The sequence below is a fragment of the Camelus ferus genome, chromosome 1 (genome assembly GCF_009834535.1).
Source record: "Camelus ferus isolate YT-003-E chromosome 1, BCGSAC_Cfer_1.0, whole genome shotgun sequence".
Classification (NCBI taxonomy): domain Eukaryota; kingdom Metazoa; phylum Chordata; class Mammalia; order Artiodactyla; family Camelidae; genus Camelus; species Camelus ferus.
The window spans coordinates 94,355,041-94,378,051 of record NC_045696.1 but is presented as its reverse complement, the minus strand read 5'-3'; the positions used below and the strand labels follow the sequence as shown (position 1 = coordinate 94,378,051).

At 35.9% G+C, this 23,011-nt stretch overlaps 1 long non-coding RNA gene across 1 annotated transcript; it reads right to left on the bottom strand.

The window, feature by feature from the left end:
- Positions 1-5,505: 5,505 nt before the first annotated feature.
- On the bottom strand, positions 5,506-23,006 carry LOC116665695. Its single transcript, XR_004322332.1, has 3 exons — positions 22,996-23,006; positions 11,130-11,138; positions 5,506-5,647 (listed from the first exon to the last, which is right to left on the bottom strand). It is a non-coding gene; the product is annotated as an uncharacterized LOC116665695 (long non-coding RNA).
- Between the last annotated feature and the right edge of the window lie 5 nt (positions 23,007-23,011).

The window sequence follows — 23,011 nt, the reverse complement described above, 5'->3', positions numbered from 1 at the left end:
AAGGCAAATCAAAACTGCAATGTAGTACCACCCCACACCAGTCATAATGGCCATCAATCAAAAGTCCACAAATGATAAATGCTGGAGAGGCTGTAGAGAAAAGGAAACCCTCCTACACTGCTGGTGGGAATGTAGTCTGGTGCAGCCATTATGGAGAACACCATGGAGGTTCCCCAAAAAACTAACAATAGACTTACCATATGATCCAGCAATCCCACTCCTGGGCATATATCCAGAGAGAATTCTAACTCAAAAAAGATACATCCACCTCAATGTTCATAGCAGCACTATATACAATAGCCAAGACATAAAAGCAACCTAAATGTCCATTGACAGATGACTGGATAAAGAAGTTGTGGTCTATTTATACAATGGAATACTACTCAGTGATTAAAAAAAAAAAAAAGAGTAACATAATGCCATATGCAGCACAATGATTAGACCTGGAGATTGTCATTCTAAATGAAGTAAGCCAGAAAGAGAAAGAAAAATATCATGTGATATCACTCATATGTGGAATCTAAAGAAAAAAGAAAAAAAGAGGACACTAATGAACTCATCTACAAAGCAGAAACAGACTCACATAGTAAACAATCTTATGATACTGGGGGAAAGGGGGTGGGGAAGGGATAAATTTGGGAGTTTGAGATTTGTAAATGTTAACCACTATATATAAAAATAGATAAAAAACAAATTTCTTCTGTATAGCACAGGGAACTATATTCAATAACTTGTAATAACCTTTAATGAAAAAGAATATGAAAATAAATATATGTATATATAAGTATGACTGGGATATTAGGCTGTACACCAGAAATTGACACATTATAACTGACTCTACCTCAACAAAAAAGACTATATGAACAATTATATGCCAACAAACTTTACAACCTAGAAGAAGTGGGTAAATTCCTAGACATACAATCTTTCAAGATTGAATCATGAAGAAATAGAAAATCTAAACAGACTTCTTACTAGCAAGGAAATTAAAATAGTAATAAAAATCTCCCAACAAACAAAAGCCCCAGAACAGCCTTGTGGCAAATTCTGACAGCCTTACTAACAAATTCTAAAAAACATTTAAAGAAGATTTAATATCTATCCTTCTCAACTCTTCCAAAAAATTGAGGAGGAAGAAAATCTTCCAAATACATTTTACAAAGCCAACACTATCCTGATACCCAAACCAGACAAGAACACCAGAAAAATGGAAAATTACACAATAATATCCTTGATGACTACAGATGGAAAAATACTCAACAAAATATAGCAAACTGAACAATATACTAAAATGACCATATACCACAATCAAGTGGGAATTATTTATTCCAGGGATGCAAGGATGATTCAGCATCTACAAGTCAATCAACATGATACATCACATCAACAAAATGAAGGCTAAGAATCATATGGTCATTTCAAAAGATGCAGAAAAAGCATGTGACAAAATTCAATATCCATTTATGATAAAAACTCAAGTGGTATAGAAGGAATGTACCTCAAACATAATAAAGGCCATATATGACAAATCCACAGGTAATATCATACTCAAAAGAGATTTCAACTTTTCCTTTAAGATCAGGAAACAAGACAAGGATGGCCATTCTTACTTTTAACATATTATTGGAAGTCCTACCTATAGCAATTAGGCAAAAAATAAAAGAGATACAAATCAGACAGGGAAAAGTAAACTGTCACTATTTGTAGATGACATGATACTGTATGGAGAACCCTAAAGACTCCACCAAAAAACTGTTAGAGCAAGTAAATAAATTCAGTAGTCACAGGATACAAAATCAGTATACAAAAATCTGTGGTATCTCCATACACTAATAACAAACTGTCAGAGATATTAAGAAAATAATCTCATTTATAATTTCATCAAGAATACCTAGAAATACATTAAACCAAAGAGGTAAGAGACCTGTACACTGAAAAGTGTAAGACAGTGATGAAAAAAATTAAAAGACTCAAATAAATGGAAAGATATTCCATTTTCTTGGATTGGAAGAATTAAAACTGTTAAAATGTGCATGCTATGTAAACCACTTTAGAATTCAATGCAATCCCTATCAAAATGCCAATGGCATGTTTCAAAAAACTAGAAAAAAGAATTCTAAAATTTGTATGGAACCACAAAAGATCCCGAATAACCAAAACCATTTTGAGAAAGAACACAGCTGGAGCTGTTACACTCTCTGATTTCAAATTATATTACAAAGCTATATTAATTAAAAGAGTATGGCAGTGGCACAAAAACAGACACAGATCAGTGGAACAGAACTGACAGCCCAGAAACAAACCACATGTATAAACAATTACTTTATAACAAAGGAGCCAAGAACATACAATGGGAAAAGGATAGTTTCTTCAGTTAATAATGTTGGAAAACTGGACAGCTGCAAGCAAAATAAAACTAGGCCACTATCTTACAGTATACATAAAAATTAACTCAAAATGGATTAAGGACTTAAGTGGAAGACTTGAAAGAATATAATTCCTAGAAGAAAACATAAAAAGTAACCTAACTGACATCAGTATCAGTAGTGTTTTTGTGGATCTGACATCAAAAGGAAGAGAAACTAGAGAAAAATAAATGAGACTACTTCAAACTAAAAAGTTTCTGCACAGCAAAAAAAAAAAAAATCATCAAAACTAGAAGGTAACTTACAGATTGGGTAAGATATTTGCAAATTTATCCAATAAGAGGTTAATATTTAATATATATCAAGAACTCATCCAACTCAACAGCAAAAAAACAAACAATTCAATTACAAACGGTCAGAGGACCTACATAGACATTTTTCCAAAGAAGACTGACAGGATGGCCAAAACACATATGAAAAAATTTTCAGCTTCACTAATCATCAGGCATCAGGGACATGTAAATCAAACCCATAATGAAATATCACCTCACACCTGTTAGTGTCTATAACAAATGTTGGAGAGGATATGAATAAAAGGGAACCCTCATACACTGTTGGTGGGATTCTGTATTGGTGCAGCTGCTATGGAAAACAATATGAAGATTACCCCCAGAATTAGGGATAGAACTACCATATGACTCAAATATTTCACTTCTGGATATTAACCCAGAGAACATGAAAACACTAATTTAAAAAGATATATGCACCCCTATGCTGATTGCAGCATTATTTACAATAGCCAAGACATGGAAACAACTGAAGTACCCACTGATGGATGAATGGATAAAGATATACACAATTAAATTTTATCCCCCAATAAAAGGGAATGAAGGGAATGAAATCCTGCTATTTGCAGCATGGATGGACCCTGAAAGTGAAAAAAGTTAGATGGAGAAAGACAAATACTATACGATTTCATTCATATGTGAAATCTAGAAAACCAAAATAAAACAAAACCTAACTCATAGATACAGAGACAGATTAGTGGTTACCAGAGGGGAAAGGGATTGAGCGAAATGGATGTAGGGGTCAACTGTATGGTCATGGATCGTAACTAGATTCATGGTAGTGATCACTTTGTTTGCAATATGGTCTGAGCAGGTTCTGCCAACTTTCTTAGGAACCCTATAAACTTACATAACATCATTTCTCAGAGAGGAAAACAAAATGTCCAAATAGCTAACCTTGCCAATAACTAATGCCTTACTTCAAGGCTTCTTGGTCTAAATTAGCTGTGCCCAGGAGAAATACAATGTAAGCCACATATTTAAGTTCAAATTTTCTAGTAGCTACATTAAAAAGGTAAAAGAAACTGATAACATAAATAAGCATTATGTTATGTAATCCAATACATCCAAAATATTACCAAGTTAAAATGGAGTCAATACAAAAATTAATGCAATATCCTACTCTTTTGTTAGTATTGAGTCTCCTGATTTGGCATGTAGTTTACACTTACAGCACCTCTTTATTCAGACTAGTGAAGCATTACAGTTAGTGGCTATTGCTCTGGCATCATAGCTCTGGCCTCAGAATCAAGTTGATTTTCCTGAGACATTAAAAAAATTAAAACCTGAAATAACGTTTATTCACCCAATCAAACTCTCTATAAAAGGCTATACTTTTCTGCCTAGTCTCTCTTCATAGAACTCAAGCACAGGGGCACTTTAGTTTGGGATTCAATTGTGAAGCTGCTAAAAGGAGAGCTCTTTTTTTCTATAACTCTTTAATTCTAAAGATGGTCACATACATAAATTTGGTTTAGAATACTTCTTACTGAGCAGTGGGCCTAAGTTTCATTTTCAGCATTTCTGTAGCTCTAGAGCTATTATGTAAATATTTTTACATTACACTAATAACACATGGAAACATTGTTAACTTAAGCCATGATTACAATGGCTGTTCACCTTTGGGCTCATTTTAAAAGAGGAATAATCAAATGAAATTTTGCCAGGTTGTACCGGTAATCCAGCTTAAGGCACTAACATCTATTGCTGTGAATATTTCAAGCCTATCTTGGCCGAATTCTTCTTATTTTTATCTTCCTCTAATTTTTCTGAAGGTTTCCAGCATATTGAAGGTCTTTATCATTAGCATGAAAGGTATCTGAAATCACCCTTATTAGTTTACACTGTATCCTCCCTTATTTTGGGCTGTCAATCAGCCTGAGAACTCAAAGAATGTAACCCATCAATCAGTCACGAAAAACACCCTCTAAATCAGGATACAAACACAGGAAAAACAAAGAAGTGGTGCCATTTTTCCTCTCTTGGATTGGCCCGCCCCGGTTCTTGGAGGTGTACTGTATTTTACTACCTTTTTACTTCACTAATAAAATCTTCTGTTTGAGAGAGAGAGAGAAAGGACCCGAGAAAATTTTTGGAGAGATAATTACTGAAAACCTTCCCAACTTTGGAAAGGAAACGGTCACCCAAGTCCAGGAGGCGCAGAGAGTACCACACAGAATCAACCCAAAGGGGAACACACCAAGGCACATAGTCACCAAACTGACAACAATTAAGGATAAGGAGAAAATATTAAAATTAGCAAGAGAAATGCAACAAACAACATACAAGGGAACTCCCACAAGGTTATCAGCTGATTTTTCAGCAGAAACTCTACAGGCCAGAAGGGAGTGGCATGATATATTTAAAGTGATGAAAGGGGAAAACTTACAACCAAGAATACTCTACCCAGCAAGGCTCTTGTTCAGACTTGATGGAGAAATCAAAAGCTTTACAGATGGTCAAAAACTAAAAGATTTCAGCATCACCAAACCAGCTTTACAGCAATTGTTAAAGGACGTTCTCTAGTCATCAAACCATGAGAAAAGAGAACAAAAAGAAGAAAGAGAAAAAAAACCTACAGAAGATTGCTTTGGCTGTTCGAGGTCTTTTGTGGTTCTCTATACATTTTGGGATTATTTGTTTTAATTCTGTTAGGAATATCGTGGGTCTTTTGATAGGGGTTGCGTTGGATCTGTGGATTGCTTTGGGTAGTGTGGCCATTTTGATACTGTTGATTCTTCCAATCCAAAAGCACAAGAAATCTTTCCATTTCTTTGTGTCATTTCGGTTAATGGAGTATAGGTAACCTCCTTGGTTAAGTTTATTTCTAGGTATTTTGATGTTTTTGATGTTATGGAAATTTTTATGCTGGTTATAAAACTCTGGTTTTTGAAGTGGAAAAAAAAAGTGAAGAGCCACAAATGGCAAAATATCCTTCTTTCTTATGGGTGAGTTGTATTCCATTACATATATATATGCTGCATCTTCATTATCTATTCAACTATTGGTATGCACTTAGGGTGCTTCCATAACTTGGCAATTATAAATAATGTTGCTGTTAATAGCAGGGTGTATGTATCTTTTTGAATTAATTCTTATTTTGTGGTTGGCTTTATTCCTTTGCTAACTATGTAAGTTTAAAAAGCTAAAGCTCTAAACATTCTTAGAAACAATGAATAGTACATATATGTAAATTTAAAAAATATATATGCAGTTAAAAAAAAAAAGATCAAGCCATGAAAGACATGGAAGAAACTTAAGACATATTACTAAATGAAAGAAGCCAGTCTGAAAAGGCTACAAACTGTACGATTCCAACCAAATGACATTCTGGAAAAGGCACAGCTACAGAAAAAATAAAAAGATCATGGTTTCCAGGGGTTTGGGGAGAGGGAGGGAGGAATGAACAGATGGAGCACAAGGGATTTTTAGGGCAATGAAATTATTCTGTATGATACTATAGTGGTGGCTACATGTCATTATGCATTTGTCAAAACCCATGGAATGTACATCAAGAGTGAACCCTAATGTAACCTATGGACTTTGGTTGTTAATAATGTGTCCATGTTGGTTCATCAGTTGTACCAAATATGCCACACTGATGAGGGATGTGAAGGGTAGGGGAGTATATATGTGTGGGTGGGGAGAGCTATGTGCGAACTCCCTGTATATTCTACTCAATTCTGCTGTGATCCTGAAACTGCTCTAAAAAAAAAAATAAATAAAGTCTATTAACTTTAAAAAAAATTTGTTTGTATCATGCTGTCTCCCATTAGAAATTTATTTTTCAGGTGACTAAGAACCGAGGTAAATTTTATTCCTCTCCTCTCAGTAACAACTTCCTTACTAGAAAGTTTATAGTCATAGTCTCCTTTTTCAAGTCTAGTAGTTAGTTTTTTTGTTTTGTTTTGTTTTTGTATTGTTTTGTTTTTCCACTGTGAAAGGTAGTTTAAACGTGGGGGAGCTAAATATTCCAAAACTATTTCTCTTTATAAAGCAATAGTGGATTTTGATTTTTGTAAATTGTATTTGAATTTTTTACCATCACATTTTCTTGATTATTAATAGATGCGTTAAGCATTGTAAACTTGTAACAAGAAAAAAATAATTTTTAAAGGAATTAAAGATATTTTACTCAAATGAGTGTCATTTAAATGTCCTCAAATGACACACTTCACAAGAATAAATCACAGAATAAACTGATTCAATAAATTAAAATTTTATTCCTTAAGTTTTAAAACATTTTTGTATGTATTATGATGAGTCATTTTTCAGTCAGAAATTTCCCTCTACCACCCCCTAAAATTTTTGAGTGAGAGAGTGCTATTTGGTTGGATAAGTCTTGAAATTCATTAAAAATGAGTAACTATAGCAACCTCTATGTCTCATCCCACTCACTTCTGCAAAAGAAATAATGACAGAATGTGTTGAGTTAAAGCAAAAGAAAAACCAGTCGTGATATTCCATTGTTCCAAATTGTGAGCTATTGTATGAAGCTAAATGATCAACTACACATTCTCTTGAATGCATTATCCCACTTTCTTTCTCATCAGATTTGTTGTGGGTTTTTTCCCTCGTGGCCATCTAGTTTTAGAAATCTTCTACACCTTTTCAGCTCTATTATTTTCTGCAACACTGACCCCTAAGCATACACATACTCTTGTTACTTTGACCTGTGGCTAATATGTCTCCTGGGCCACTCTGTATTATCTTTTTTGCCTTATTGAAGAGAAAGAAAAAAAACCTCTAATGTTCTAAGGAGGACGGTTATAAAGTGTAGGCCTCTAGCCTAATTCCATTTCTCACCATTTCAAACAAAGCATCCAGACAGTAGATGGCTTTTCTGCCTTTGGAGATTCAGTTGGTATTTTTCCATCTTGTTAACAGACTTAGAATTTTAGTCTTGTCAGAGACCTCAACAGTTTGCTGTAACAAAAGGCTTGTACTTTATAATAAATTCTTAACTACATTTTCTAACATACCCAAGCCTCTTTTACACATGTACTCATGAAACACAACCAATGGTATTATTTCCCCAGACCTCTAAGTCCTTCACATGATGAAGCATTAGAAAAAGCACCTTATCTATTTTACACATAGGAGTTAGTATCTGCAAATCTCGAACTCCCAATTTATCCCTGCTCACCCCCTTTCCCCTCTGGTAATAAGTTTGTTTTCTATGTCTATGAGTCTGTTTCTGTTTTGTAAATAAGTTCATTTATCTTTTTTTTTAGATTCCACATATACTGATACAATATTTTTGTTTCTCTTTCTGGCTTACTTCTATTATGCTGTACACCAGAAATTGACACAACATTGTAAACTAACTATGCTTCAATTAAAAAAAAAGAAAGAAAAGTCACCTTACATGTGTGTAAATTTCTACCATGCCAATAATTCCAGAGTTCCTTAAAGTAGATATCCATTCTCTGAGACAGTCTTAGGCTCCTGGAGCACTGCCTTCTAGATTCTGACTGCCTTTCCCTGGAGATGTCAAAGAGCATAGTTGACTCCTGAACAACGTGGGGGCTAGGAGTGCTGACCTTCCACGCAGTCAAAAATCCAAGTATAATGTACAGGTGGCCTTCTGTATCTGAGCATTCACCCAACTGGAGTTCAGGGTTTGTGTAGAACTGTAGTGTTTGCTACTGAGATGTTTAAGTGGACCCCTTCAGTTCAAACCAGTGTTCAAACCAGTGTTGTTCAAGGGTCGATTGTAAAAATATCTATTAATGTCCTCCACCCGCATAGTCACCTCATGCTCAAGCCCATCCACGCTGAAGCTCACGCTGGCATGGAGGGCTGTTTTGTCACTTAATAGGCCACTGCAGATAGTTTATAAATTTTTAGTCATGAACACCACTGGTGAGGTTAAATTAAAAATCAGACCTGCCCCCTCCTAAAACATATAGGTTATTACGTTCTATTTCACTGCTTCGTAGAGACTTTTGCAGGTGTGTTGTTATCTGGGACACTGTTTGCCTACAGGCAGAGTTGAGAGGCTCTCTGGAAAAACTTTTTTATTCCTCTTTAATTGTGTTTTACCCTAGAGGGCATTGCCCTCTTGTAGCTGATATACTGTCATTAGATAGTCTGTCTGTAGGTTACGCTTTACATCTTCAGAAGTTCTCTATCAAAATGCAAATTTCCCTCAAAGGACTACGAAACAGACACGCTAAGAGGTTATTTATTAGGAAGAATCCTAGGGAAGCTGGAACTCTCAGCTCAGGATTCCATTACCTTCTAAGAGTATTCTGATGCTGATTTGAAACCAGAGGCAAGCAAAGAATGACAGAGTGTTCTCTAGGGTCAGAGCAAAGAGGAAAGGAATAGGACCTGGAGCAAAACAGAGGCAGATCTAAAGGCCGATAATTGCCTTCTGAATCAAATAGCATTAATGAGTCATCTGTCATCTGAAAATGTTCTCATTCATGGTTGGAGAAAAGTGCAGTCTCGTGGAAAAATAGAGGGCTTGCATTCAAAAGACCTGGACTTTAGGCACTCAAAGAGCAGTACAATATAACGTGGAGCCAAATCTTGAGGTTTTAATGCCAGTGTCATATTCGCCAGCTATGTGACTTCAGGCAAAACTACTTCTTAGTGAAACTAAGCAGGACCCTGTAGGGTCTTTACATGTACAAGCTCCTCCACATGCCCTGCTTCTGGCTTGGCCTCCCCCAAGTTTCAAAGAGCAGATTCAAAAGCAATTACTAACTAGAGAAGTGAGGGAATGCAGAAACAAAGGAAAAGCAGTCAAGCAAGAAAAAAAGTGATAGCTTAAACAACAGTTCATCCATAAAAGGGACTCACAGGACCCCTGGTTCCTCCTGAAGGGATCATGATACAATCTGATTCATATCACCGAGTTCTGCAGACCCTAAACCCCACCCCACCCCCCAATTCAGGGAGGATGGTGACTACACGCTGACCACAAGTACAGAGATCCCAGACTGGTTGGAACCAAGTTGATGACTCAAGATTCCTGAAACATCACCCTGTTACTGTACCACCAGCTGATCAGGAAAAATGTCCACAAGCAGATCATGCAGCCTGCAACCCTCACCCTCAATATTGCCTTTAAAAACCCTCCCCTGAAAGCCACTGGGGAGATGGGGTCTTTTGAGCACTAGCTGCCAGTTCTCCTTGTTTGGCACCTTGCAATAAATGCAGTACTTTCCTTTACCACACCTGGTACCAGCAGATTGACTTTTTTTCACATTGGGGAAGCAGACCCAAGTTCAGCTGGGTAACATTAGTCCTTCTACCACAAGGTAGCAGGGACAGTAGGGTAATTTCAAGGACTGAATTAAATGAAGTACGTAGTAAGCATTGGAAAAAATGTTACCACTACAATTACTATTACTCCTACCTAACGTATATGGAATTTGGACTACATCCTAGGCACTTCTAAGCATTTTGTTTGAATTTAGTCATTTAATTCTCCCCCTCCTCCAATACAATGAGGTGGGTTCTTTCAAAACCCCTATTTTACTGTTAAGAAAAGGAGACAGATATTATGCAACTTGCTCAGTATTTTCCACTTGGTGAGCCGTAAGAGTCAGGACCTGAACCCAGGCAGTCCGACTCCACAGTCAGGACCTCTTACCCACTGATGTGCTGTACTGCTGGCGATGTTTTTTCTAGTTCTTTTGTTAATATTACTATTACAGGCTATATTCTTGAGGAATTTATTATTTGAACAACATCTCTGTGCCTCAGTTTCCTCATGCTAAGGATAATAGCAGCAATATGACTCATGGGTTCATTGCAAGGCTTTAATAAAGTACTGTGCTTGTGCTAAGACAATACTTTCCTCCAGCATCAACTATCAGTAATTTTTTTTTTAACTGAGGTATATAGTTGATTTACAACACAAGTTTCAGATGTACAATATGGTGATTCACAATTTTTAAAGAAGATACACCATTTATGGTTATTATAAAATAGTGACTACATCCCCTGTGCTGTACAATGTATGTTTGTAGCTTATTTTATACAAAATAGTTTGTTCCTCTTAACCTTTACCCCTACCTTGCCCCTCCTCCCCTCTCCCCACTGGTAACCACTAGTTTGTTCTCTGTATGTGTGAAGACAATACTTCTCAAAGTTTAATGTGCATACCAATCACAAGGGGTCTTGTTAAGAAGCAGGTTTTAATTCAGTAGGTCTGGGATGAGATGTTAGAAATGCAGAAATTTCCTAGAATTAAGTTTCTAGGTGATACTGGTGTTGCTGGTCCAGGGACCACACTTGGAGTGGCAGGGTTTTATGAATCTCCCAGAAAATTCTGCACTTTTAGTGTGAGTGCCTCTTGGCTATCTGCTGTGTGACAAGTTTTCCTTATCTTGGCAAATGAGGCTTGATGAGTACCAGTGTACTAAAGCAGAGCTATGCACAGACTGGGCCATTCCACTACACAAAGATACTTTGTATGCTTACAAAAACAAAAAGAATGGAAGTTTGAGATGCTCTGCAAACGTTTGTAACCTCCTATCAGTCCTGAGAAATTAAGCATGGTACTCCTTTGTCATTTTCCTGTTAAAGAAGAAAAGGAGAATCATTCAGTGTCTCCCAAATGAGAAAAATCATGATTGAATATAATCACTATCAGTTACCTTGGATACAAGAAATGAAGCTCTGCCCCTTTGGCCCTTGCAAACGGTGACCAGGTGTCACAGAAAGAGATCCTCCCTATGACTGCATCTTCTTGTTCCATCTCTCCACTCTTCCCCAGAAAGGAGAGGGAGAAGACAGGCTTTTCACTGTTCCCTCTTTTGAAACAAAAGCAGCACCACCCCATCAGACAATATAGGATCATGTCTGAATCTTAGTATTTTCTAGGGAGAAAATAAATATCTTGGCCAAAAAGCAAAACACTTTCCACTGTTCTATGTCCCTTGGAGTTCTGAATCTCTCCTTTTCTGTCTTATTCAAAACAAATAAAAAAGTGAAGCAAAAAAAAAAAAGTTGATTACTTCAGACTTTCTCAGGGAGAGGGGTTTTTCTCGATCTTTAGCTAATAATTTACCCAAAATGATTTGCAAAAGTTCTTATGAACCATAAAATACCAAACAAATGTCAGGATAACAATCATCGCTGCTGTGAGATTTCTTCACATAGCAGTAAAAAAGATTAACAACAACAAAATCTAAACAGAACATGTTTGGAGAACTCTTCCATCCTACAAGTTAAGGTGACGGATGTTGCAGTGATGAATATTTGACCCTTCCCCTCAGTCTATCCTGGACAGTTATCTTAGCAAAGGAATAAATCCTGTGTATTGTCAGTCACTTTGAAACTTAAAGTCACTGCAGTGGCCATCTGATTGCTTCAATATTCATGTGTTCATTCCTCCCACAGGTGTTTGGGAAGGTGTCAAGGAGGAGAAACTCAGTGGTGGACATGTGGGAGGGGGTTCACGAGAGACCAACTTAACTCACTTCATGATTTTGCCCTCCTTCATGCAAATGAATAAAAATGGAACTGAGAATGCAACAAATGTTACGAATTTCACAAAGAGAAGCGTGGGATAATAATGGTAAATGTTATATTGTCAAGAGTTAAGTAGGATATAAAAGTTTGTCATTATATTTAGAGAAGAAAATATTTTCATTTGACTAACTAGTTGGCAAATTAATGTAATATTAAACAGCAGCCTCATAATAAATAACATTGAAAACTGCATAACTAGACTGCTATTCATGCTCAAAGGCATGGTTTTGTAGATAAAAGTATATGATGTTAATGCTCAACCCTGACATTTTGGAGAATAGCTTCCAAATGGTGTGTGAGGCATGTCTTATCTTTAGATTAATGTGTGATAGGGAAGAGGGGCAGAAATGTCTCTCAAGTGTGAAAATCAGAATCCTTTCTTGGTGTGTAGTTTTATGCTGTACTGTGAGAATAAAACACTTTTTTGCAATATATAAATTATAGTATAATTTAGAAATAAGACAGAGGGAATGGACAAAGACTCAAAAGCTCTTAAGAACATTAAAAAATACTTTGATGTAAATATCATTCTTTCTTTTTTTTTTTTTTTTTTCGGTGAGGGTAAGTAATTGGGTTTATTTACTGATTTATTGTTTTTAGAGGAGGTACTGGGGATTGAACCCAGGACCTCATGCATGCTAAGCTTGTGCTCTGTCACTTGAGCTATACCTCTCCCCATAAATATCATTTTTATGTTTCAAGATAAATAGGTAAGAAACAGGCAAAAGGCTTAAGTTTCCTTAAAATAGAGATAACACTTATAAAGATACACTTTATAAGTAAAAGAATTTTATTTCTGGCAAAAATGTAAGTTTTCCATACAAACAGGTGAAAATTCTTCTGAAATGCTTGATGAATTCAGAACACAGTTGTTTGAAAACCTTATATGGATCTTGATTTTCTTACTGTTACTTTTTTATGCATAGTCATCCAATGAAGCCACTGCATTAAAATAGTGACCCAGACCACCAGGAATAGTAACCACATTCTTGAAAAGATGTTCTATTAGCCTAAGAAATACATGGTGAATGGAACAGCCCAAAGTAAGTAGGAGATACTGCTGAACTGTCCCCTCGAGATACAAGGGAGGCCACCACCCCTCCCAAACTTAGTACTGCAAAACAAAACAAAACAAAACAAAACAAAACACCATTTTAAAGCACTTTTTAAGTTATACAAAGATCCCCAATCTTCCACCACTAGGACAAATTACATACATATTTGAGAAGTAGCACTATCAGATTAGCAACTAAAAGTACAAATTACTCAGTTAAATTTGAATTTTGGAGAAGTTTTACCATAAGTATTATTTGATGCAACCATATCCCATATAATATGCTTACAAGTTTGTTGTTTATCTGAAGTTTGTGCTTCCCAGGTACCCAGTGTTGTATCTGGCAACCCTATTGAGAAGGCCATATAAAGGTTAGAGTTACCTAAAGGGAGGCGAGGAGGAGGAACACCACCAGTAATGGTGGTAGAAAAAGCAACAACTATTTATCAAGTGTTCATTCTGTGCTCTGTGTTCATTAATCATTTAACTCTTCCCAACAGTCCTCTGGGCTAAGTACTTTATGGAGGAAAAATTTAGCATTGTGCACAGCACATAATAACTACCAGTCCCTGTTAATCATTTCTATTTTTATTTTTACCATCACCATGCCTCCTTCTCAAAGATGAGGAAACTGAGGCTCTGAGACCCCAAGTTCACTTAGTGTGAAAGAAGGCACGCTGGGATTTGAATCATGGCCTGTTCTGCAACCCAAGATCTAGACTTTGTTCCATTGTCCAGAAGTCTACTCTGAACATCTGAACTGCACTAGGTGGCTGACACCTTCAAGTAGATTTCATCTGGACTCTGTTCTAACTCATGTCAGTGTAACTGTGGTTGACTGGAACACGCTGTAGTTCAGAAGCAAGAATGCTGCACAGCTATACGGAGCAATGGTGTCTGGTGTGAGCTGAAGGCCATTGGAACTGACAGACATTCACAAACATAAACAGACTTTTTGGTGGCAACTGTGAAACTTGAAAAGGGTTACAGAGGCAGGAAATGTCTGCAAAATAACTTAAAATCCAGGTCCTCTGATTGCCAGTATTGGTCAAACACGTCATCTTCACTTCAGTTTTTCCTTCTTATGTATTGAATAAACTCATCAATAAAGAGTCATTTAATAATGTCCACAAGTTTTCTTCTAGACGAAATATAAATGCAGAAATCAATGCTAACATCACCTAATACACCTTTCAATTAAACTTACCTAAATCACTAAATCTGTCATTAATTTATTGGCAAATTCTTTTTAAAAATCTTAGTTATGAATTTTTCTTCATTTCCATTCTAGACAGTCCAGTTTTGAGTACAGTGCTTTTGGAGAATTATTACTAATTCGATGTCTGAGTAATAAGGTTTTATAAATAATTCAGACATCAGCTTTTAATAACTAATGTCTTATACCATGAACCTGCCACAGCCATCAGATTTACAGAGTAGCAGAGGTGAGGAAGTGAAAATAGACTGGAAATCATTCTGAAAACCACACATCTTCACGGTTTCACCATTTAGCCAAGGCAGTAGAAGGAAAAGTAGCATGGCAGTTTAATTAATGACTTGTTAAAATATCAAGGACAATACTTATCTGAGACTAAAAATTGAGATAAAACTGAAAATTATCTAAAAATGATTTATAAATCTTATTTATCACTACTGTAATATTGGACTACTTTGTTTTCAGTATTATTACACGCCTCAAAAGTTGCAGATCATTCTCAAAGTATCTCATTGTTGCTAACGGCAGACGATTTTGGAAAAGACTTCAATGATGTTTGATAGGACATTTTTCCCCTGCTTTCTGCAACAGTGCAGATATGCTTTCCTGAATCCCAGACACAACAAGAATTTGCACTTCTTCTCTACTGAAAAAGCAGAAGTACTGTTGTGGGTTTTAGGGACTTCGTTTTTTAAATATAATTCTATAGAATACAGGAAACTCAAAATGAATAAATGTATGGTCTGTTCATAAAGAACTGTGCATCTTTCTGGGGTGTTTTGCTTAATTTTGAAGTTTATTCTTAGCGTCAGAGGTGATTCTTTGTGCATTACAGAACAGAAAACACTGTTACTTTAAAATCTAGTTTAAACAAGTCTTTCAAAGTATAACATAGCTGCATATTCAAAGTCCACTCTCCTCAGGATGCAAAGGAATGAACTACACGAATTTTTATTTTGTTTACCTTAGCTGATGTACAAGGGAGCTACTACTTTTATCAATAACGTTTAATATTTAGACAAACTACTTTTTCCTGATGACGGCCTCTCTATCCTTTCATTTAGTGAATATTTACATATGGCCTAATAGTGGCATTACTTTAACAAAAGGTAATAAAAATTTATAATTTTCCATGAATAATTATCACTGAAGAATATCTGCTTGTAGAAAAAGCCATTCTTGTGAATTGATAGTAGAGTTTTCTAAATCTGGAAGGAAAGGGTGTCATGTCACCCTCTCTCAAGTTTTGAGGGAAACTCAGAAGTAGAGGTAGGATCTATGACCTTTCAAAGGTTGTTTTATAGGTAATCATACACTGGCAGTAATACAAGTAGTATTTTTTTGGTGTCCTTTTCATCTATTTCTTACCCCAAACTTTTCTGCTGCCCAGTTGAGGAGGAAACCAAAGTTTTCAAGAGTGGAATATATGTAATTAAGCATAACAATTGAACTGGGGTTTTTGCAAATATGTATTAGGAGATTGCTATCACACAGAGGTAAATGAGGGAAAACTTGAGACATCCAGAATCTCTAAATGACAGTGGGAGTGGCCATTACATCATAACCAAAGGGAAAAATGAAGACTCTGGGTCCCTGGAAAGATATCAGCATTGCCTAGATCTGAATTTAAGGTTAAAATTGTAGATATGATTGACTACAGTTAGGTTTCAATATGATTTATCCCTATTTTATAAATTGTTATAAAAGGCAATAATTAATTATACAAAACTAAGCCTTTATAGGATCTAGTCTATAGCTCGAGAGTCTACTTGGAGCAGAAATAAAAGAACTAGGATGGTCAGTCACACTGATGTAAATAGGACTCTCTAACGTGGTGTTAACCTGAGGCTCTTCCATGGATGAGTGTTCTTGTAGTTTTTCTATTCCATTCTGAATGCCTTACTTGCATTTACTTAGTACCAATGGAAACTAAAGGGGTAGTGGGGTAGTAACAATGAATATTTACAAAGTCTTGCTTTACTTCCTCGTAACAAATATGTAAGAGTTCCTAACACAGAACCATGGCTTTTCTCTCACTCCTTTGCTCCTCTCCTCATTCTCCCTCTTCACCTAGAAATACGGAATAACACTATTTTAGAAAGAACCTCCTTTCTCTAATTAACTGTAAAATAATAAGCACCTCTCCAAATGACCAAACTTCTTCCCTTCTTTCATGACTTCCATAAAAAACAGTTGCCTGGGAGGCATTTATACCTATGCCAGGAAGTTGCCCACCCAAATTGGAATCATACAAACACACACAGGTTCTATTTTGGCCTAATTAGTGGTAGAGAGTAGAAATTTATACCAAGACTGAGCACGCCCATTTTGGGTGCCAGCTGCATTTCAAAGATGATCATTAGAAAAGATACGTCATACTACATCATAATCTATCCAAAATTTTAAATGACGTTGAGGAACTAATAGGTGTCAACTTTAGAACTTCATTTTTAATAGTAATAAGCCAAAGGGCACAACCTATCCAACAATTTTTGTTAAAATGGAGTAAAAATTCAATTCACTTTTTTTCATAGTTCAAGTTTTGGGACACACTGCAAACACTAATTTTGAAAATCCTTTGAAGTCTTTTAGTTGAATATATGTATACTGTCTTAACTAGTTGTTTTGGGAGAGACAGATAGATCATTTTTGGTCATGACACTGCCTCAAACTTTCAGCTGAGTATGTTGAAGAATTACAGGAATTTTCAAAAGTCCTGGAGAAGAGTGAACTCCTTTCAACTATCACCCAGACCTTGATACCAGAGAAGATTTTAAAGCATTTACAGGTTATCAACAAGAGCATTGTGAAATACTTTTGGCAGCCACCTTGCTAAAATTCAGCTATGCTTTAGCTAAGGACATCCCTTCATAGTAGCGGTATGGCATGGAAGGATTTGCTGTAATATGTAGTTGCAAAATGGAAGAGGTTGGGATAGGGTCTAAATAACATGGGTCCTGATGCTGATTTGGGGAATTGTAAAAGTGATTGTTTAGTAACTAGGACAAGAATTTTGAAGCCTTGTTATCAAATAAATTCACTACAAAACTGAAAGGCTCAGCTAATAGGCTGGATGACAGAAGATATATGAGAAGGAGTCTAGTGGTGACTGTCAATCCAGATCTACCTTTTACTGGGTATATTCTTAGCCATTCTGAGCTCTACTTCCCCCATATGTAAAGTGAAGATGTTACCTATCACACATGGTAGTGAAATGGCATTATGAAAATCAACTGGCAGGGTGAAAGAAACACAAATTTAATAAGTAATAATGTCTATATTTTGAGTACTTTCCATAAGCTAGGTACTGAGCTATATTCTTTAGATCCTATGTGAAAAACATTATTCCATTTATTCCAGGAAACTAAAAATCAAAGTAGCTTGTATTAGTTAAGATTGAATATAACAAAATGACAGTTAACAGACTAACCTAGTTTCACCTGTGTCCCCAGCGGTAACTCTAAAGGCCACAAGGAGTGACTTAGTAGCATATATGGAAAGCACTTATAATCTTTAGAGGTCTGTGACCTAAGTGTGAATCCTAAGTGTGATGTGTTACCACAAAGCAGCTGACCTTTCAAGGTGGCTTTAACAGGAGTGTTAAGAGCAAAGATGATTACCCCTCTGTACTCTAGCCTAACCAGATCTCACTGAGAAGCTGGTGTCCTGTTCTGGGAGCTGAAAATGAATGCAACATTTAGCCTAAAGACAGTGACAGACTGATGCAAACCCTGAAAGCTACACCACTTGTGAAATGATCAGAGAATCTGAAAATGAAAGAAAAAGTATGGTGAGAATGTGATTATAGTCTTTAAATATCTCACAGATTATCCTATGAAGGAAACCTAGACGTCATCTACATTGTCTCAGAGTAGTAACAGAATTACCTTAAAAGGGTCAGTCTTGGAAATCAGACAGTGCAAGAGCACTGGCAGGCTGATCATATGACATCAACGTCTTAGGGGTAATCTCATATATGACCCTTCTTCAGGCCACCTGAAGCTCTTTTCTTTGGCCTATATTTTCACTACACTAACTTGGTATAGTTGTTTACAAAATATTGCTTAGGACTTATTGGTCTTTTCGAATCTTTTAATTAGTGTCTTTCATCAGTTCTGGAAAACCCTCAGGTATTACATTTTCAAGTATCTCGTCTGTCTTATATTTTCTTTCCTCTTTAAACTCTGCTTAAATGTATTCTTCTTAGTCTACCCTCTATATTTCACAACATCTTTGCTATCTCTTCTTCTCTGTGTTGTAGTCACAGTATTCAGCATATTTTATTCTGATTTTCCAGTTTAATAATCTTATCTTCAGCTGGGCCTAATGTGCTGTTAAACTCTTCCACTGAAGCGTATTTTGAGTAAATTTTGGCTTCTTACAGTAAGTTGGTTAAAGTTACTGCATGGATTGATTAAATCAGATCTATACTTGACTGTTTTGGATTGACTTACATTATATTTTTGTGATTCCAGAATCTTCTGCCTTGGAAATTACTTGTGGACTTCTATTGATATTTGATTTGACTCAGAAGATCACGTTACATACATGAGTATATGGCCAGTTTAAATAACTTAAGATAACAAATATCTGACTGAATATCTTTAAGACACTCAATCATAGTTAAGAAACTGGATTTTTTTCCAAAGTTTTATTCTGTATCTTGCATTCTTAAATATAAACTTTTCTTCCTTTCATCCCTAATCTTTTACAAAAAAAGTTCTGCAGCAGGTTTATGATATATTTAATGAGAATTACCCTAAAACAGATTTTAAGAGTATACCTAGTTTTTATTTAATGTATTTTTCAAAACCGTTACAAGTTTTCCTAAAAATAGATTTATCATATGATCCAGCACTCCTGGGCATATATCTGGAGAAAACTGTAATTCAAGAAGACACATGCACCCCAATGTTAGTAGCTGCACTATTTACAATAGCCAAGACATGGAAACAACCTAAATGCCCATCAACAGATGAATGGATAAAGATGTGTATACACACACACACAATGGAATATTACCTTTAAAGAATGAAATAATGCCATTTGCAGCAACATGCATGGACCTAGAGATTATCATATTAAGTGAAGTAAGTCAGACAGTGAAAGACAGATATCATATGATATCACTTATATGTGGAATCTTAAAAAAAAATGATAGAAATTTTATTTATAAACCAGAAATACACTCAACAGACACAGAAAACAAACTCTGGTTACCAAAGGGAAAAAGGGAGGGGAGGGATAAATTAGGAGTTTGGGATGAACAGATACACACTACTATATATCAAATAGATAAAATAAGAGCCTACTGTATATAGCATGATAACTATATTCAATTTCTTATAATAAGCTCTAATGGAAAAGAATCTGAAAATATATGTATATATGTATGTATATGGATAACTGAATCACTTTGATGTATATCTGAAACTAATATAAATCAACTATAATAAAAAATTAAAAATTTTAAAATTTAAAGAAAAAATTAAATTTTCACAGCAATTAAGCTTGTAAAAATATTGTATCTTTTATATATGCGACTTTGTTTATAAGGTAAAATATTTAACATTGCAATGCTGATTTCTACATGGTTTTCTAAGTTTTGAATAGTTCTTAAAAAGTATCAAATTCATGCTTGTAATCAACTTTTTTAATTTAAATAAAATGAAGCTGGCCTAAAACCATTAAGCGTTTTGAAACACCCAGAAGGGATTGGTTTTCTTTTCATTCATAATGTGCTGGATGTTGGAGTCTATCCAGGCATATTCAAAAGTACAATGTTAATTTGAGTAGATATTTCTCTGTGAACCTATTGTGAACTTATTTTGGCAAAAATCTTTTATAATCTTTGCATTTTTACAGAGAGACTTAAATATTGCCACTACCCCAATCAACGGCTGTAGAATTATGGGTTATACACATGTGATTCATTACAGATTTATAAAGTGCAGGTAAAATCAGAGATAAAAGAAAATAGTTCTCGAGAAGAAATGCTACTTCCTGATTATTAGAAATGGACAGAGTCAAGAATTGCTATAAAGAATTCTCTAAAGAAATCCTATTGGACTGTTTCTAGCTTTTCTAAATCCTTCCATCTCCTTTGGGGAAGTTACTTTGTAAGAATTAAAGTATTTATGATGAGCACTTAGAAATATGATTTTGTTGTATGAGACAGGATGATTCACACAGCATTTGCTTATATTCTTCGCACTCTTTGTGTATGTTTACTAAACAAGACCCTTTCACTCACAAGTTCCAGGAACCCAATTCAAAATGGCTGAGGCACACTGGTTAGTCCAGGGGTCACCTTGACTTCAGGCAAAGGTGTAGATACTGCCATCAGGGCTTGGTATCTCCCTAGTCAACTTTCTTTCCCACCTCCTCTGTACCAGCTGCTCACAGGCAAGCAGTCTTCATATGGTAGCCCCCTGGCTTACAGTATGGCCGAAGAAAACTGTCACTCCCCTATAGTACCAGTGAAATCCCAGGTTGTATACTGTTGGCTCAGCCAAGATCACTGGCTCCTTCTGAACCAGCCACTATAGTTAGTGCAATGGAAACACTGAATAGCCAGGCTTGGTTCATGAGCCCTCAACCCAACCACAGGCTCATGAGGCCTGTAGAGGCTGGAGTACCATGGACTGAGATGAAGGGGAAGATTTTCCCCATAGCAAACGTGTGCTGTTATCAGAAAAGGATAAAATGGTTATTAGGTAGGCGAATACTGCAAGGGTCCACAAAACCTTTAAAAACGGGCCTCCTTGAACGTTCCAAGTAAACTAAAGACAGTCTCCTGATGATCTGTAGAAATAAATATTTTTATTCTCATGGCTTACCAAACTTGACCAAAACTGGTAGTTTCATGATTACAGAGTTTAGAAAAGACCAGAATAAAAGAAGTTTAGTCCGAATACGCCCTTTAATGGTCACAGTCAAATATCTTAAAGATTCTGTGGAATACAAAGACATCTGTTTGAAAAACCACATAAAATAAGAACTTCTTAATATAGTAATGTTGACTAGAGACTTTTTTTTCAATTAATTTTTGCTAAAGGAAGTCACTTAGTAAAGCAAAATCTAGTCAGTAGTTTATCAAAGTTTTAAACAATAAAGATTAGATAGGATTCTAATTACATAACTAGAAAAATTTTCAGATTTTAATTCCCAAAGGTTTAGGGTGTCAGAATTATCATGACCAATAATAAGTTAAGATTCTAATGCTGATAATTAGTTGCCCTGTAACTACTGGCAACCTCTAGTCCTTCAGAAACCAGGAATAATATTTATGTCTTCACAACTCTATCTGAAGATTAAATGAGAAAATGTATATAAAATTGCCTGGTATACAGGACACATTCCAAAGCTGTAATAGTTCAAACAGAATAGAAAACTATTTGTCATTCATCTAACAGTTCAAGATGGTGTAGCTGGTTGGCAAAGGTGGCTCTCCCCAGCTCGATCAGAGGCAACCACATTCCTTCTACTTTGTGGCTAGGCCACCTTTATGGCCCTATCATGTGCAACCAGCCGCTAGAAGAGGCTAGAAGGAAAAGATCAACAACTTCTTCACAGCACACAAGTGGAACACATCACTTCTGCTCACCACTCACTGAGTGCTACAGCCACACTCAGCTCAGATGATGTGAAAGTGTGTGGCTTGGTTGTTTGTCCAGATAGACGAGAAAATGGTCTTTGCTTTTTTCAGATAGACGAGAAAAATGGTCTTCGCTTTTTCACCATTCATGTGAATGTGGGATTAAATGATTGGGTCTCCCTGCTGTGAGCTGAAAGATTTATCAAACTCAAGCTAAGAGACTCATTTACTAATGGCCATGAGCAAGACAGCAGCTCCTTCTGAGCCATGAGCTTTGCTCTAGACATGATACAGTTATATTTATATCCATCCTAACTGATGGAGAGATCAACCCCTATGTAGAAAGAAACGGGCCCCTTTCAAACGAAATATCACATTTGCAAATTTGGCCACTATGACAACATGTCTCAGCATAGGATAGTATTGAATTAAAAAATAAAAATCTCAAAACAAGTTATCATTTAGGAAATGAATTTTTTTAAGTTCTAAAATTCTAAGAGTTTTCCAGGCTTAAGGTTTTTTTCTAAATTACAAATTAATTTTTTAAAGACATGAGAATATTCTGCTAATTTGCAGATAATTGGGCCTTTTTCAAATGGGTCAAGTTACATATTTGAGGCTCAGAGTAGATCTTGGCATTGGAAGGACTTAAGTCTCACCAATATCGCCGAGGCCATTGCTTCATTCACATGACTATCCACCCCACTCCTCCACCACAAGGGCCCCAGGAATTTCCTAGCCCTCTGCCCTGACACACAACTGCCTTGAATGCCTAGACTTAACCTTAATATGTCAGCACAAATTATGACACTAGTAGGGAATTATACAGTTATTAGCTCACAAGGCAGAATCAAAACCACCCAAATTAAAGCCACAGTTAATTCTAAGTCATAATGATAAGGTAAAACAGATCACCATACAACATGCAAAGAATTACCA